The 14,916-nt window shown below is 30.7% G+C and overlaps 1 protein-coding gene across 4 annotated transcripts in view; it reads left to right on the forward strand.

Annotated features, from left to right (window-relative positions):
* NOVA1 (NOVA alternative splicing regulator 1) overlaps positions 1-14,916 on the forward strand; it is a 144,065-nt gene that overhangs the window by 125,691 nt on the left and 3,458 nt on the right. The window lies entirely within an intron of this gene.

The raw sequence follows: 14,916 nt of genomic DNA on the forward strand, positions 1-14,916 counted from the left end.
TTTTTCGCAGAAGTTCTCTAAAAATATAAACTGGAAAAATAATATTTTTTATTAAATCCATAGATTAAGTTAATGGGACATAGCCTTCTTTATTATACTTCTATTTTACTCTTTGTAGTACTCACAGCACAGTTTTAAAACTAGTCAGGCTCTTGTCTCAAGTATTGTCATAATTATCCAAAAGAAGGTTTAAATTCATCTTCTTCAGTGTATGTGTGTGAGTTAAATGTTTGTAAGTTGATGTCAGGATAATGTTTTTTGGAAGTGTATTTAAGAAAGTCCTAGAAAAATAGTGAAATCTAAATGCTCTTTTTAAAGTCAATGAATTTATTGACTTTATTATATACATTAGATTTTATGTACTTTGCTTACAATTAGGATAAACCTTATAAAACTGCTGATATTTGGATGCAATTTCTTATGGCTCAACTTAGTGTATATCATGTACATATCAAAATATCCCAAAATTCCCAAGAATAAAGTGAATAAAAAAAACCCAGAATCCATAGTAAGAGAATTTACAGTTTTTATAAAGACATAAAACCTTCTCAACAAATAGATTTACAATGACTTTGGAAGGAAAGATTTAATATCATAGAAGTATCAAGACCTTTAAATTAAAATATAATTTATTGCACTTTTATTTTTTCCCAGTTTTCTGGGAGAGAGAAACAAGGCAAAATCATTTTAATATTCATACTAAAAAAAATAAATGCCTGAGAATTACCATGATATGATTAATATAAGAATTACCAAGAAAATAATTTGTGTGGGGTAATATACTTCATTCACTTAGTATTAAAATTTACTGTAAAGCTATCATAGTAAAGGCATTGTGATATTAACACAAGCAGATATAATTGTCTGAAACATAATAGAGATTTCAGAAATATATCCACGTATGTATGGGAACTTACTGTATTTTATCATACATTAAGAAAGGTAATTAACTTAGGGGTTAAGACAACTGTGATCTCAAGCCATAATTCTAGCCTTTAAATCAAATCTTTGCAACTTACTAATTTTCTGATTTGAACAAACATCCTTAACTTGACCATGTGTGTTTTCTCATTGTGAAATGTGAATAGCAGTGCCTACCTCATAGGATTGTCATGTTTCTTAAGTGAATCAATACAGAAGAAGCATTTAGAACACTGTCTTGTGCAGAGTAATATTTAAGTGTCATTTTAATTCATTTCAGAAAAGGTTGTTTTATTTAATAAATGGTGATGTTATATTTAACTATCTACCTGAAAGAAAATAAATTTATACCTTAACCTTATACAATATATGAAAATAAATCTCAATGCATTCAAGATTGAATTGTAAGACTATTTGATGAAGTTAATAGTGTGTGAAATCAAGTTGAGGATGACTTTCTTTAAAGAAGGAAATCCAAAACAGAAAGGAATTGGTTAAAAAAATTGAGTATATAAATATTGTATATTTTTTGGTATAGCAGGGTGCACCATTAATAAGCAGACGATGACAGTATCCTTGGGAAAAATATATTGAACGGATAGGACAATGAATTAGTAACTCTACATAGAACTCCTAGATTGATATAAAAAAGGAGAAATAAATATTATATGAATCAATATCATGAGATTATACTTTTTTTTTACCAGATAGACAATATTTTATGCATGTATATAGCACACATATATCATGAATGCAAAAACCAATCTATGTGTTTACAAATTAAAAGTCCTGGTAAAGATTTAGACAATCATCATTCTTACACAATGTTGATTGAAGAAATACTATAGCATTACAGCTTTTGAGAATCTATCCAGTAAAACTTAATGCACTAATACATAAAAATATGAGACAAGTATGTGTATTGCACTATTATTTGAAGGGGCAAAAGTTGAAAAAACAACCTGTCCTCAAACAGGAGCATAGCAGAATATTATGTGGTGAAGCTATTAAAAATAAGGAGTTAGAGTCTCAGAAATTAGCCAAGAATAGTGTTTGTAATATATTAACTAAAGAAAATTAAGTTGCTTGCATATGGCCCTATTTTTAATAGCCAAAAGACATCTTGTGTTCATATATTGTCAGGGTGATGGAAAGGAATATGAACTTTGCTAACTTTTTTTTTTTATATCTACATCGCGTTTTTTTTAAACTAAGAGACTGAAACAGAATAGAAAAAATAATGACTTCAGTTGTGGTATATGCAGTATTTTAAGGAATATAAAATGGAATTTCCCAAAAGATTGGGAAAGATTGGACTGTCTTTGACATTATATATCTATTTAAGCAGCTTGACTCCTTCATTTCCTAGTCGTGGGACATTTTATTAAATAGGAGTTGCAAGAAGGGTCAAAAGAGAGAGGCTTCAGGCCTAGAGGAGGTACTTACTAACTGGCAAAGGAAATGGCAGTTGTTTCATATTTTAAATTATGCCAAATTAAATGGTTGTGTAATATTTGTAACATTTTTTCTTCATTTTCTTAGTAGATCAGAGGTTCTCTAGCTTCATATCAGAATTACCTATGGAGATTCTTATTTAATAGGTCTAGGATGAGATTAGTCATCTGCATTTGAAGACTTAGAAAAATGTTTCCTGAAGCCTCTTAAGATGTGCTGGAAAACACTTTTTACTGTATGAAACATGCACATTAGTTTATTAAAAATGGTGACAATTGTGTACTATATAACACTTCACAAATTTTAACTCAAGGCTTTATTTCATGAAATAACATATTTGGAATGTTATTTGAAAAACTAAAGGATAAATACTTGGTTTGTACAAAAGTTGAAGGGTAGGTGTTAGTTTTATCACTGAGAACAGCAAAGGTGTACTAATTAATACAATTTAATTCTATGAAGGAGTTATTATGCGAAGGATGATTATCTTTTCAGATAGCATTACTAGTCTTTTGACTATTACCAAATACAGTTAGAGATTCCCTTACCTTGGAGATATTTATGTGCAGATTACATTGGTATTTTTTTTTTAAGTTTCTTTAGCAATAGTCTTGCCAGAAATTATGGAAAGGGGTTAAATGAATGTTTCCTAACCATATCCATTCCAGTGCAAACTTCTAAGTTTGTTAGTGTGCTTTGCTGTGTAGATGGTATGACCTTCACACCCAGTGATGGGAATCAGAAGACCTCCCTGGGGGCAAGTTAAGAATTGCTGCTGAAAGCAGCATACCATTAATATTTTCAGTTTAGAGTTACAATACACCATTTGGTAAATACCAGGATATATGACCTTCAAAAGTCACTTTTAAAGGTATGATTTCATATGAAGATATATTTATGTTTATGGAAAGCTCTAGCTTTTCAAGTTTTCAGATTGAAGAAAGTGGCACACTTCGGGGGAAAAGAGTTAATGAAATAGTCGCTCTGTAATGTTCCTGATTTTATATCCCAGTTACGGCTCAGGCATTGGTAAAATGCATAGAATGCTTTGTCCAGTATTAGCTGTTCATTCTGCAGATTTGCAGTATTCTTTGTCTTTCTGGATTACCTAGTAAGTAAAGGTGGTTTGTTTGTTTCATCAGTGTTCTCCCTGCAGTCGTAGCTGTGGTGGTTGTTGCATACAGCAAGTTCTCAAGACAGAGCACTGTACGTGCCTTCATATAACCAAAGCACTTAATGCCTGTTTATTCCAAACATGTACCAGTCTTCTTGCTCTGTGTGTATGTACAGTTCATTAGAAGGTTCCTTATCTTGCCATATAAAGCCATATAAAATGGAGCCAAATAATGCCTCATAAAATGGAGAATACTTAAAATAAGTATTGAAATAGGAAAATTGGGTAGTTATCAAGTTCATTTCAACATTTTTAGTTTTTATAAAAATGCTTAGAAAAAGGAATGGCTTTGCGTATTCACTCAGATAGATTAGGGAGTTTGATACCTATTCACTATGGAATAAACAGTTGTTTCTTGTTAGTTTTTCTTGTTGGTTGAATTAGATGATTAGTAAATATAAAATACCTACAAACCACTAAATTTTTTTATCTTTGATTTAGGATTATTCCAGATGATAATAAATTTACCTTTTTCATCTTTTCTGAAGCTAATACCTTATTATACGTTTTATTGGTATTTGTTTTAGCTATTGTTTTTCCTTCAACTAGATGATACAGTCTTTAAATTGCTATTTAAAAATATTTTTGAATAAGGAAATGTTTGTTAACAAACTTCAAATTGCTTTTAGCCAAATTATAGAAGTTATAATACTAATGCATTTTTATTTGTGATTCATTAAATATTAGAAGTGAACTACTCCAATCTATATATAGGGAAAGAACTTTGTTTTGTGACTAATAATGTATTTTGTTAAATTACAGACATTCTTTTGTAGCCTTTTATATATTAGTTAATATTTTTTTTGCTTATCCAAAGTATAAATAAAATAATAATTCATGACATTTTCATTTTCTTAATGACAGTCAGTTGCGATAGTAAATTATCAACCTCCCTTTACTAGTAAGATACTGAAGTGCAGACACCTATTATAACATTTTAAAAAATAAGTATTACCTTCACAAAAACTGTTGGTGAAATCAAAATATAATAAATGTTTGATTAGATGAATAGTAAATATAAAATACCTACAAACAACTAAAGTTTGATTTCAATAATATAAATCCTGTTAAAATATTGCACACATCAATCTTTTCAACTAATAATAGTATTTAACTTTAATGATAAAAATGGCTGAATCAAAGATTTATAAAAACAAAATATAAACCTAAATTGTGAAATTTTTCGTGATTCATTACCTAACTACATAAGTTTAAATATAGGTGGATTTTCTTGGTTGATATATTTACTTCCAATAATATCTCATTAGTTTGGTTTACATCATAGAGGACTAAATCAATCTATGAACAAATTCAGAATTTCCAAAAGCTTTATATTCCTAGGTTAACTTTGTTGTTTTCCTAAATAGCCATTTACCTTAATTACATGGTACTTATTTAAAACTATGATTTTAAATTTTCTTATTTTTAAATTTGAAAGTGTTTTCTAAATCTACTTTTCTTTCACTTATCAACTAATCTTTATATACTTTATACTTTATAATCTTTAAATATTTAGTAGTTTTTATTATACCACCTTACTATAAATTTCATGAGAGTAAGAACTTTTTTTTATTTACCTCTCTGTATTCCCAACATCTGGAACAGTACCTGGCACACCATAGGCACTTAATAAATAATTATGTGCTGAATACCAGAAATGTACTAACTTTATTTTAAATGAATTGTTTACTCTGCTTTTGCAGGATTTATTTATTCAGCAGCATAACTTTGGGAGAGCTTTCCATTGTGTTACGTGGCTTTTAAAAAATTAAAATAAGACAGTTTATATGATAAGGAAAAAATGCTCATCTGAAATCCAATGTCTATTATTCCTTTTACTTCAGTTTTACATGCATGTAATTTTACACTGTTTAATCCAATCTCTACATGTATACACACACACACACATACACACTGGGGGTGCCAAAAAATGTATACAAGTGGACACTGGTCAGTGTTGTTCAAGCAGTAGTTTGCCATAATTAGCAGTGTCTGGACACTGATGGTAACCACTTTGAGCACCTCTTTTAATATTGCAGAAGTCAAACATGACTTGTATTCATCTTTTGTTATTGATATACATTATTACAGTTTAATAGTTTTTTCCTTTCTTAAAATGTGTATACGATTTTCTGGCACCGTGTGTGTGGGGTGTGTGTGTTCACATACATATACCTATATATATAAATTTGGCATTGTTATTTTCCACATTCCATAAATTTTATAATTTATAATTTTATACTTTATAATTTAATAATAATATTAGTTTTCATAGAGTGTATATAACATTTCCATGTTTAGGATTATTTCCCAGAAGGATTTCAGGAAAGGGAAAGATTATGTTCTTTTCATAAGTTAATGTATGCTACAATTTGATTTTTCAAACGGCAATGTATTTTTTAGAAGAAAGAGATCGATAGTTAAGCCATTCCCTCATTTACATTTGGCTTTCTTTTGTTTCTTATTAATTTTGCTACTCTACTTTGAATATCTTCCATTATTTTAGAAGTTAAACATTATTTTGTCCTACAAAGTTCTTTACTGTTCACTATTTATCAAATTGTTTGTCACTTTTAGCTTCCCCTAGATTACCTTATCCATTCTTGTGGTTTTAAATACTGTCTCTATGTTAACTCTCAGATTTCCCCTCATCTTCAAATCCATACCCAATCACTTATTTGATAGACATTTCAAACTTAAGATATCCAAAATATAATTCTTTATTCCCTCTATCCTTATATTTCATACCTTTCTCCTCATCCACTAAAATGAACACATCTCTTTTATGTTCATAGCTATTTTTCACTATTTACATTGATTTTTATGACCTTTATAAAATTAAAAACATTAATTTTCATGTAAAAACCCCACGTATTTCAAATACAGTTTTTCACTAATCAGAATTAAGAACACTGAACATACAGCACTGAAAGAGCTAGAGAGGGTTTAAAATAATCATAGAGCTTTATGATAATTTGATGCATGGCTGATGACAAATAGGACTTCCAGAAATTTAACCTCAATTTAGTAAAATCTGGTTTAGTGAGCATTTAGAAGACAAAAGCCCAAATTATTTTCATCAGTAAATAATAGATTGCCCTATAATAGTTTATCATTTATCACTGTCATGGTTTTGTCTTAATTATTTGAATTCTAGTAGTTTTCTTTTTTGATATAATTATTTCTAGAGTGCTTATCATCTCAACATAACAGGAATGGTTTGAATGGCTTTCTTCTACCTATAAAGAATAGATTTTTCCTATTTTAGTTATCCTAATTGAATTCCTCTGGAATGTAATGTGATATATCTTTAAAATAATGCAGTAGTCATCAAAAAAAAACTTTAATACTTCAAGGGGAAAAGTGAAAAAAATGTATTAAATAAAAAAATAGTTAAGTTAAACTTTCTTTGCCTTTAGAAATTTCACGAGGATTATAGTTCATTTTCTGTCTTCTTTCAAAGAGACACAAAAAAGAGGTATGCTGTCTGTCACTCTCTGTTATGTCTTCCAGCCAGAGGGAAAAATAAGTGTGGCCCTTTGGAAGAATATATAAAATGAAGTACAATGTCCACAAAACTTTTAAAGTCAATTATTTTGAGGTAAAAATGCAGTTGCTTGAAGCAGAACAAGGGGTGGGAGGTAATTACACCAGTTATGAATTGTGATTATGATTCAGTAGACACTGTCATTTGAGCCATTTTATTAATTGATCCATTTCATTACTTAATCAAGTAAACATTTATATATTTGTGCTGTAAACTTTTAGAACCAACCTGACCACATTTTGTATGGCTAAAGAAGCAGCCACAAGCTTAACGAGTAAGAAACTATTCAAAATGACATAGGAAAAAGATAATACAAAAATGAAAATTTAAGTAAAAGGCATGTAGTGCATATTTAATTATCATCATAATATTTCTGGATTTTTAAATGATTATAAATCTGTGCTACTGATTTCAGCAATTTTACAACATTATATGTTTATCTTTTTGTGTATGTCAGTATGGTTGCAATATAATCATTGAATTTTATATTTTAGAGATGACAGAAATTTTTTTTTTTAAGAACCCAAAGTCATATTTTTTACACACACACACACACACACACACACACACACACACACACACACCTGCATGGCCATGATGGTATCTTTCATACAGTTTATTATTTAGTTATTATACAATTCTATATTTTATATTTGGCTTCTTTTTTTATTAAAATTTATTGGGGGTGACAATAGTTATAGTAAAATTACATAGGTTTCAAATGTACAATTCTGTAATACATCATCTATATATCACATTGTGTTCACCATCCAGAGTCAGTTCTCCCTCCGTCACCATATATTTGACCCCATTCACCCTCATCTACCACCCGTCTCCTCCCTTACCTTCTGGTATCAACTAAACTATTGTCTGTGTCATTGAGTTTGTGTTTCCTTGTTTGATTGTCTTGTTCCTTTGTTGCTTTCAGTTTTATATCCCACATATCAGTGAAATAATATGGTTCTTGACTTTTCTGTCTGACTTATTTCACTTAGCATAGTAATCTCAAGATCCATCCATTTTGTTGCAAATGGCACTATTTCATCTTTATTGAGGCAAAGTAATATTCCATTGTGTATATATTACCACATCTTCTGTTTCCAATCATCTATGAAAGGTCACTTTGGTTGTTTCCATGTCTTGGCCACCATAAATAAAGCTGCAGTGAACATTGGAGCACATATATCTTTATGGATACATGTTTTCAGATTTGAGGGTTTATACCCAGGAAAGGGACTGTAACCGTGTACCAAAATTAACTTAAGATGCATCAAAGACCTAAACATAAGACCTGAAACAATAAATCACATAGAAGAAAATATACGTAATGTGTTTAGTTCCCTGAAACTAGGCAGACCATCAGCTCTAATGCGCCTTTAAGGAGCAAAAATTAGTATACGATCCGGTCTTACTTTACTATATTATATAAGACCTAGTCTTATTTTACTTTAGTAAGACTGGGTCTTATGTAATATAAGACAGGATCTTATATATTAATATAAGACCCGGTCTTATTTTACTATATTATATAAGACCCGGTCTTATTTTACTATAGTAAAACTGGGTCTTATATAAGACAGGATCTTATATTAATTTTTGCTCCAAAAGATGCATTAGAGCTGATGGTCTGGCTAGGTCTTATTTTCGGGGAAACAGGGTACTAAACTTATGGACCTTGTGTTCAAAGATGATTTTATGAATTTGACCTCAACGGCAAGGGAAGTAAAAGCAAAAATAAATAAATGGGACTGTATCAAACTGAAAAGCTTCTGCACAGCAAAAGAAACCATCGACAAAATAAAGAGGCAACCAACTGAATGGGAGAGGTTTATACAAACAACTCTCTGATAAGGGGCTAATATCCAAAATATATAACGAGCTCATACAACTCAACAACAGAAAAACCAACAACCCAATTAAAAACTCAGCAGAGGACCTGAATAGACATTTCTCCAAAGAGGCTTCATTTTTTAAACTGTTACCCAAGTGAGAACTTCAAGGACAAATAGGAAATGCAAAATTAAATAAGATACTGGCCTTCAGAAAGATAAAATTTTTAAAGAGATAAAAAAATATCTGTTGCACTCTAATATAAACCAACATAGGATAAGTAACATAATAAGAAATATAGAAAAGTACTTTGACACTTCTAGTTTTAGGGAACCAGTATTGCGTTTACAAAGTATACCGTATTTAAACTGCTCTTGTAAGACATATAAGATATCAGAAGTCAAAACTGTATGAGTTTTAAGGTGAAGAGCAGTATGGGTATATAGGTAACATTTCAGTCAGTTGGAACAAATGAATAAGCAACAGCAAAGACAGAAAACTAATGTAGACTATATTCCAGAACTAGTGAGTAAAGTTTGGATTCAGCATAAGATACTACTAGTCCTCGAAGATGAAGCTGGGAAGACAAGTTGTGGGCAGAGTATGGAGAATTTAGAATACCTACATAGGGAGTCTGGGTCATTGAGTGGGTAGTTGAAGGGGAGTGTCACTAAAGGCTGCTGAGCAGAGTTTTTCATAATGCTAAAATTAAAACTCTTCATCTAGTCTTACCAAGCCGTCTGGTCTTATAGCTGATGAAACTGAAGTGATTTGACAAAGGTCACACAGCAGAGCCAGGGTGAAAGCTCATGTCTCCTAACTGCCAATTCTAGATTCTTTTTATTGTATCACATGTTACTTTAGACAGGATAAAACAGTAGGGCTGGGCAGGAAGCGTATCAGGGAGGAAGAAGATCAACACTGCATTACAGGATGTAGAGATCTAGGGAGCAAGAGAAGGCACAGATGGCTCCCAGGTTCAAAACCAGGAGTTGGCAGTGGGTGGGGGGTAAGGATATATGAGAAAAGACAGCATGGTATTTTACGATAGATATTAGACCTGCTTATGAAAACTGGACTGCCTTTGATTTGGTTATAAGAAGTGAGAAGATTAAACAGACTAGTAGTGAGTTAGAAGAGCTACTTCTATTGTTTCTTCATACTTGTATCCATGTAACTTTGTGTACATATGTTGTCAAATCAGTACTTTGCAGAAAGGTAGTTACTTATGTATATAAAATCTATAATCGAAAGAAAAGATACAGTATTTTTCAATTTACTTTGGTCAGTAGTCAATATAGAGCCCCCAAAATGACACAGGCATCTCCATTGGATACTACTAAATGGTGCCTCAGTAGCCTAAGGTAGCCTAAGCAGCCTAAGGTGTAATACGTTAGGGAAATGAACGAGATGTATCCTGTTAGATCCTGTGGGATATCTCTTGGTAAAAGGTAAATTAAGTAATCCATTTGTGTTTCTTTACCAGAGCTATGACACCTTGACTTTTAGAGTATCAAGAGATACAATAAAACGTTAGTATTTCTTTTGAACAGGCAGTTAATACATAAAATAACAAGAACATAAAAATATTTTCAAAGATACTATTTGGTCAGTTACAAATTATAGAAATTCAACTCAAAGTCGCTTAAACAAAAAAAAGGGGGGGATTATATTGATTCTGTGATGGCTTTAGACATGGTGAGATTCAGGTGCCAAAATGCTGTCAGAAATCTCTCTCTCCACTTCTGGAATCTCTTTTTATCCAGGATAATTTTATTTTCAGTCACATTCTGCCTCTTTCTATATGGTGATGACAAGATCATCACTAGTAAGGCTTATGTTCTAGATTAGAAACACAGGTGTCTCTATTCCAATAGTTTCACCAGATTCTCAGGCTAACTCTTATTGGACCATCTTGTGTCATGTACTCAATCCCAAATTTGTAACTGGCTGAATGAATGAATGAAACAACATCTACCATTAATAGGAATTGCTTTATAAATGTTAGGCCATACATATGTAGTAGTATAAGTATACATTATGATAGCTTTAATAAAATAGGCCATACTATTGAGATACTTTAAATTATCATGGTACTTATTTCACATTTATTTTTAAGGTATGGCTTTCTGAAATAATTCAGTAACTTTTCTGCCATGATCACAAAAATGTGTGATGCCTACAGAGACTGTCATACCTTTGTAAGACCATACTGAGTGGAGTTCTTATTTGGCAAAGGAGTTAACTTGTTTGTCTTAATGTTTATTTTTAATCAGAAACATATTGATATTAAAACCTAACCTATTAGCTATTTTTAATACTTTTTATAGGATTGCCATAGAGTTTCTTTATTTGTGATTGCATATTATCACTGCTAAAATGGGTTTCGGTTTGAACAGGAACTTTCCAACACAGAGATAACAGATGAAGCTTCTGGAAATGTCTGATAGTAAAGAATAGGTTACTGATAGTAGAAAAATGTGAAAGACATTAGATAAATGTGAGAGATCATCTCTCAAAGATTTTCTTACCCCTTCTCCTTGCAGTTAGGCTGGTGTCTTCTTTGTGTCCTTTATATACTTCTGTACCAACACTTCTAAGATTTTCCTGCACTTACACATTTACATGTCTGTTGTCTACAACTAATGTAGAAATTCCTTAAAGGCAGGAACGGTTCATATATCGTTTATCTCCAGCTCCCAACACTGGGCCTGGGCCGCTCAGTAAGCATTCCCTAAAGGATTGGATGGATGGTAGCAACTATATAGCTCATAGCTCTGGAGGGAAAACTGATTTGTAACTGTCAAAACATACCTGATTTAGTTGATACATCTTTCACCACATAATTTGTATGCTATTTAAAATCCAGTTGTTTTTTCCTCGCAATTCTTTAGAAATACATATATGCACACATATATATACGCACGTGTGTGTGTGAGTGTGTTAACAGACTGCATCAGTGAAAATGAAGCCATACATATGATTAAAATTTGCTGTTTATCATTTCAGTGGGGATGCAAACACTACAAATACACAGACTTTTCCTTACAAACACTGTATTCCTATATCTAAGAAGTAAGCAAATAGGCTATCTCATATAAGTCTTCATGCTCCCTTTTTCTTCTAAGCACCCTGCCCTCCCCTACCCCCTTCCCAGTGTCAGTTGCCTACCATCTCCAAGCTTCCACACTGGTGTCTCACTTCTTCTTGACTCTGATCTAACATACAATATGAAAATAAAACACCACTCTCTCTGATACATTACACAAAGGAATTAATTTTTCTTTTTGTCTCAACTTCTTTTCAGAGAGTCCGTTTTCTGTGTCCATATTAGATTAATATGAAATGTGCAAATAGATGTGGATATATTTTTTTATTCTTCAAGGAAAAAAAGAGTGTAAATCTAAGAGGTTTTTAATGTCCTTGTGTCAAAAGTATAAGACATATTCCTTGGCAACGCTATTAAATACTTATATCTATTAAATACCTATTTAATATATATAGATATATCTATTAAATTTGGAATGTAATAACTTTGCATTTCCTTATATTTCTAATTTCCAAGATAAATAATCTTATGCAGAATTATTACTATCTAAAGTTAGGAAATGCTACATATTATAAATATGTGCAATCATTAATGTCTTCTCTTAAATCATAACACACCTTTAGTTATATGTGGACAAATGCTAGTCACACCAACAAAATTTGAGGGCCACATCCATATTTCATAAAACAGTAATTATGGCTGACAATATTTTATGTAAGATTACATTTATAGTTAAAACTAATATCCTGGGAATAGTACTTATTACATAAAGATATCTTTGATATAGATGATGTGGTGTAATTCTTTAATTTGCAAAGATATGGACTTTTTTGAATATGTTTAGTTTTATGGAAAGTCCACACACCATTTTTGAACTATACATTCTTTCAGAATTTTTGAATATTAAAAAGAAAAATTATTAAAGGGAGAAATAAAAAAGAAAGGTAACATGCAGTTATGTAGATACTAGCCACACATTTGCAAGCTCTTTTGGAAGGACAGAACAAGTCCTAGAGTTTAAAAAGAAAGCTGTAGAGGGAGTAAATACAGTATGAGCTTGGTAAGCAATATATTAGAAATTAATAGCGTCATCACACATCTCATAGAAGCTTAAGGTGATTTTAGAGTGGATATTATAAAATTATATATTTAATTACTTTTACTGACAGTCTATAGGATAGCTTTCATAACCTTGCATGTGCTCTTCTCTTCCTGGGTTATAATCACAAAGGTAATTATTATATTGAGCAAAACAACAATGATATTATATTTTTAACATAAAATGATTTAAGAATAGCTATTTTGAAACTTTTGGTTGACTAATATATTTTTCTTCCTAAAATTTTTTTTAAAACACTATAGTTTTAAAGTATGTAAATGTTTTCAACAATATTTTATTGCAAAATTGTTCTCATTTTGAAATGAAATATTTATAAAATATATTTAACATTCAGATATTTAAATCCGTAAAGGTAAATTTTCTCAATATTTCTCAATATTTCATATTTAAATCCTTAAAGGTAAAATTTCTCAATATTTATCCAATATTCACAGGATAGAATGTAAGGATGATTCTAATTCACCTTTGTAATTGGTGTAAGATGTAATCATGGTTTAACTTTTTAATTATGACACTTTAACATACTTCAGCATTTCAAACAAATAATTTTCTACAAAAATGTCTGTGAACAAAATTATACGTTCAAGTTTTCTCAGTCTGCTTCTTGAAACTTAATGCATTTAATCAGTGGGAATACGAGGGATATATTTGACATTCCTAAGAAATGTTTCTAGAAGATGTAGATTTTTTTCAATAAAATAAAATGGTTATATACACAAATCAAAAAGAAACAAAATTCTACTGTGACTATAAATTATACGTTTGAAAAGAAAAGTGTGTGTGTATAAGTGTGTGCATAAGATATGCAAATATATTTGTGAGGTGACCCAGTGTACAATTTGAATTTATACTTTCACCATTTGCTACCTTCAAGAGCATTTTGCCAAAAAATGTGTGGCTCTATTTCTTTAAAATATTCTTTACCGAGATCAGTGTTTTAGAAATAGCACGGTAATACTTGTGAAAAATTAGCTAATTAAATATCTCATAGAATATCTCAACTAAATTTCTGCCCAAAATGAACAAGTTGTTTCAGCCTGCCCATTTTAATGTCTGGAACAAGGAAAGCAGTTGCTTCCTGCTTTACCAGTGACAGCACCCACAGTTTTTCATCTATCTAGTGAGTCATAAAACTGTACTGTATGTATCTTTGTGCTACCAAAATATAATTGTCAATGTTGCTATCTATAAATTTTAGGGGCTATGGAAGATACTATACTCATTTTATACTTTATCTTATAGTAGATTTGATTGTGATTAAATAAATCAAAATATGCTGGGTTTGTGGATGGATGTTTCAATGCAAATTGACTAAAATGCCTGTACTTCAAGTATTCGTGTGATACAGTAATTTTTCAGTAACTTTTGGTGATCTGGTTGTAAGCCCTATTTTTAAAAATGTAGCTATGACTGCCAACAAGAGATTTATCTACCTAGTCAAAGTAGTCATTTTACAAATTTAGACAGAAGAGCTAGGTAATATTCTCAAATAGCCTTAAAGCAATTGAACATTTTTATATTTTAATTAATTAGAAATATTTTTATAAGATTATATAAATCAGTTTAGTTGAAAAACTAAAATACTACTAATTATTTTATTGATCTCCATGTCTGAAAATGCGATTAGAAACAAGAAAGGTATTGATTAACACAAAAATTACTAGGTGATAAGGAACATGAAATTAATGTTTCGAAGGGACTCAAGGTAGTACTTTCATCTTTTTTCTTTACTCACTTTGCTTTATAATCCTGTACTCTTTGGTTTTGTTTGTAATAAAGCAAGTTATAAAGCAAGTATATTCTTAAAGCTACAATAGGTG

This window comes from Rhinolophus hipposideros, assembly GCF_964194185.1.
Source record: "Rhinolophus hipposideros genome assembly, chromosome: 5".
NCBI classification, from domain to species: domain Eukaryota; kingdom Metazoa; phylum Chordata; class Mammalia; order Chiroptera; family Rhinolophidae; genus Rhinolophus; species Rhinolophus hipposideros.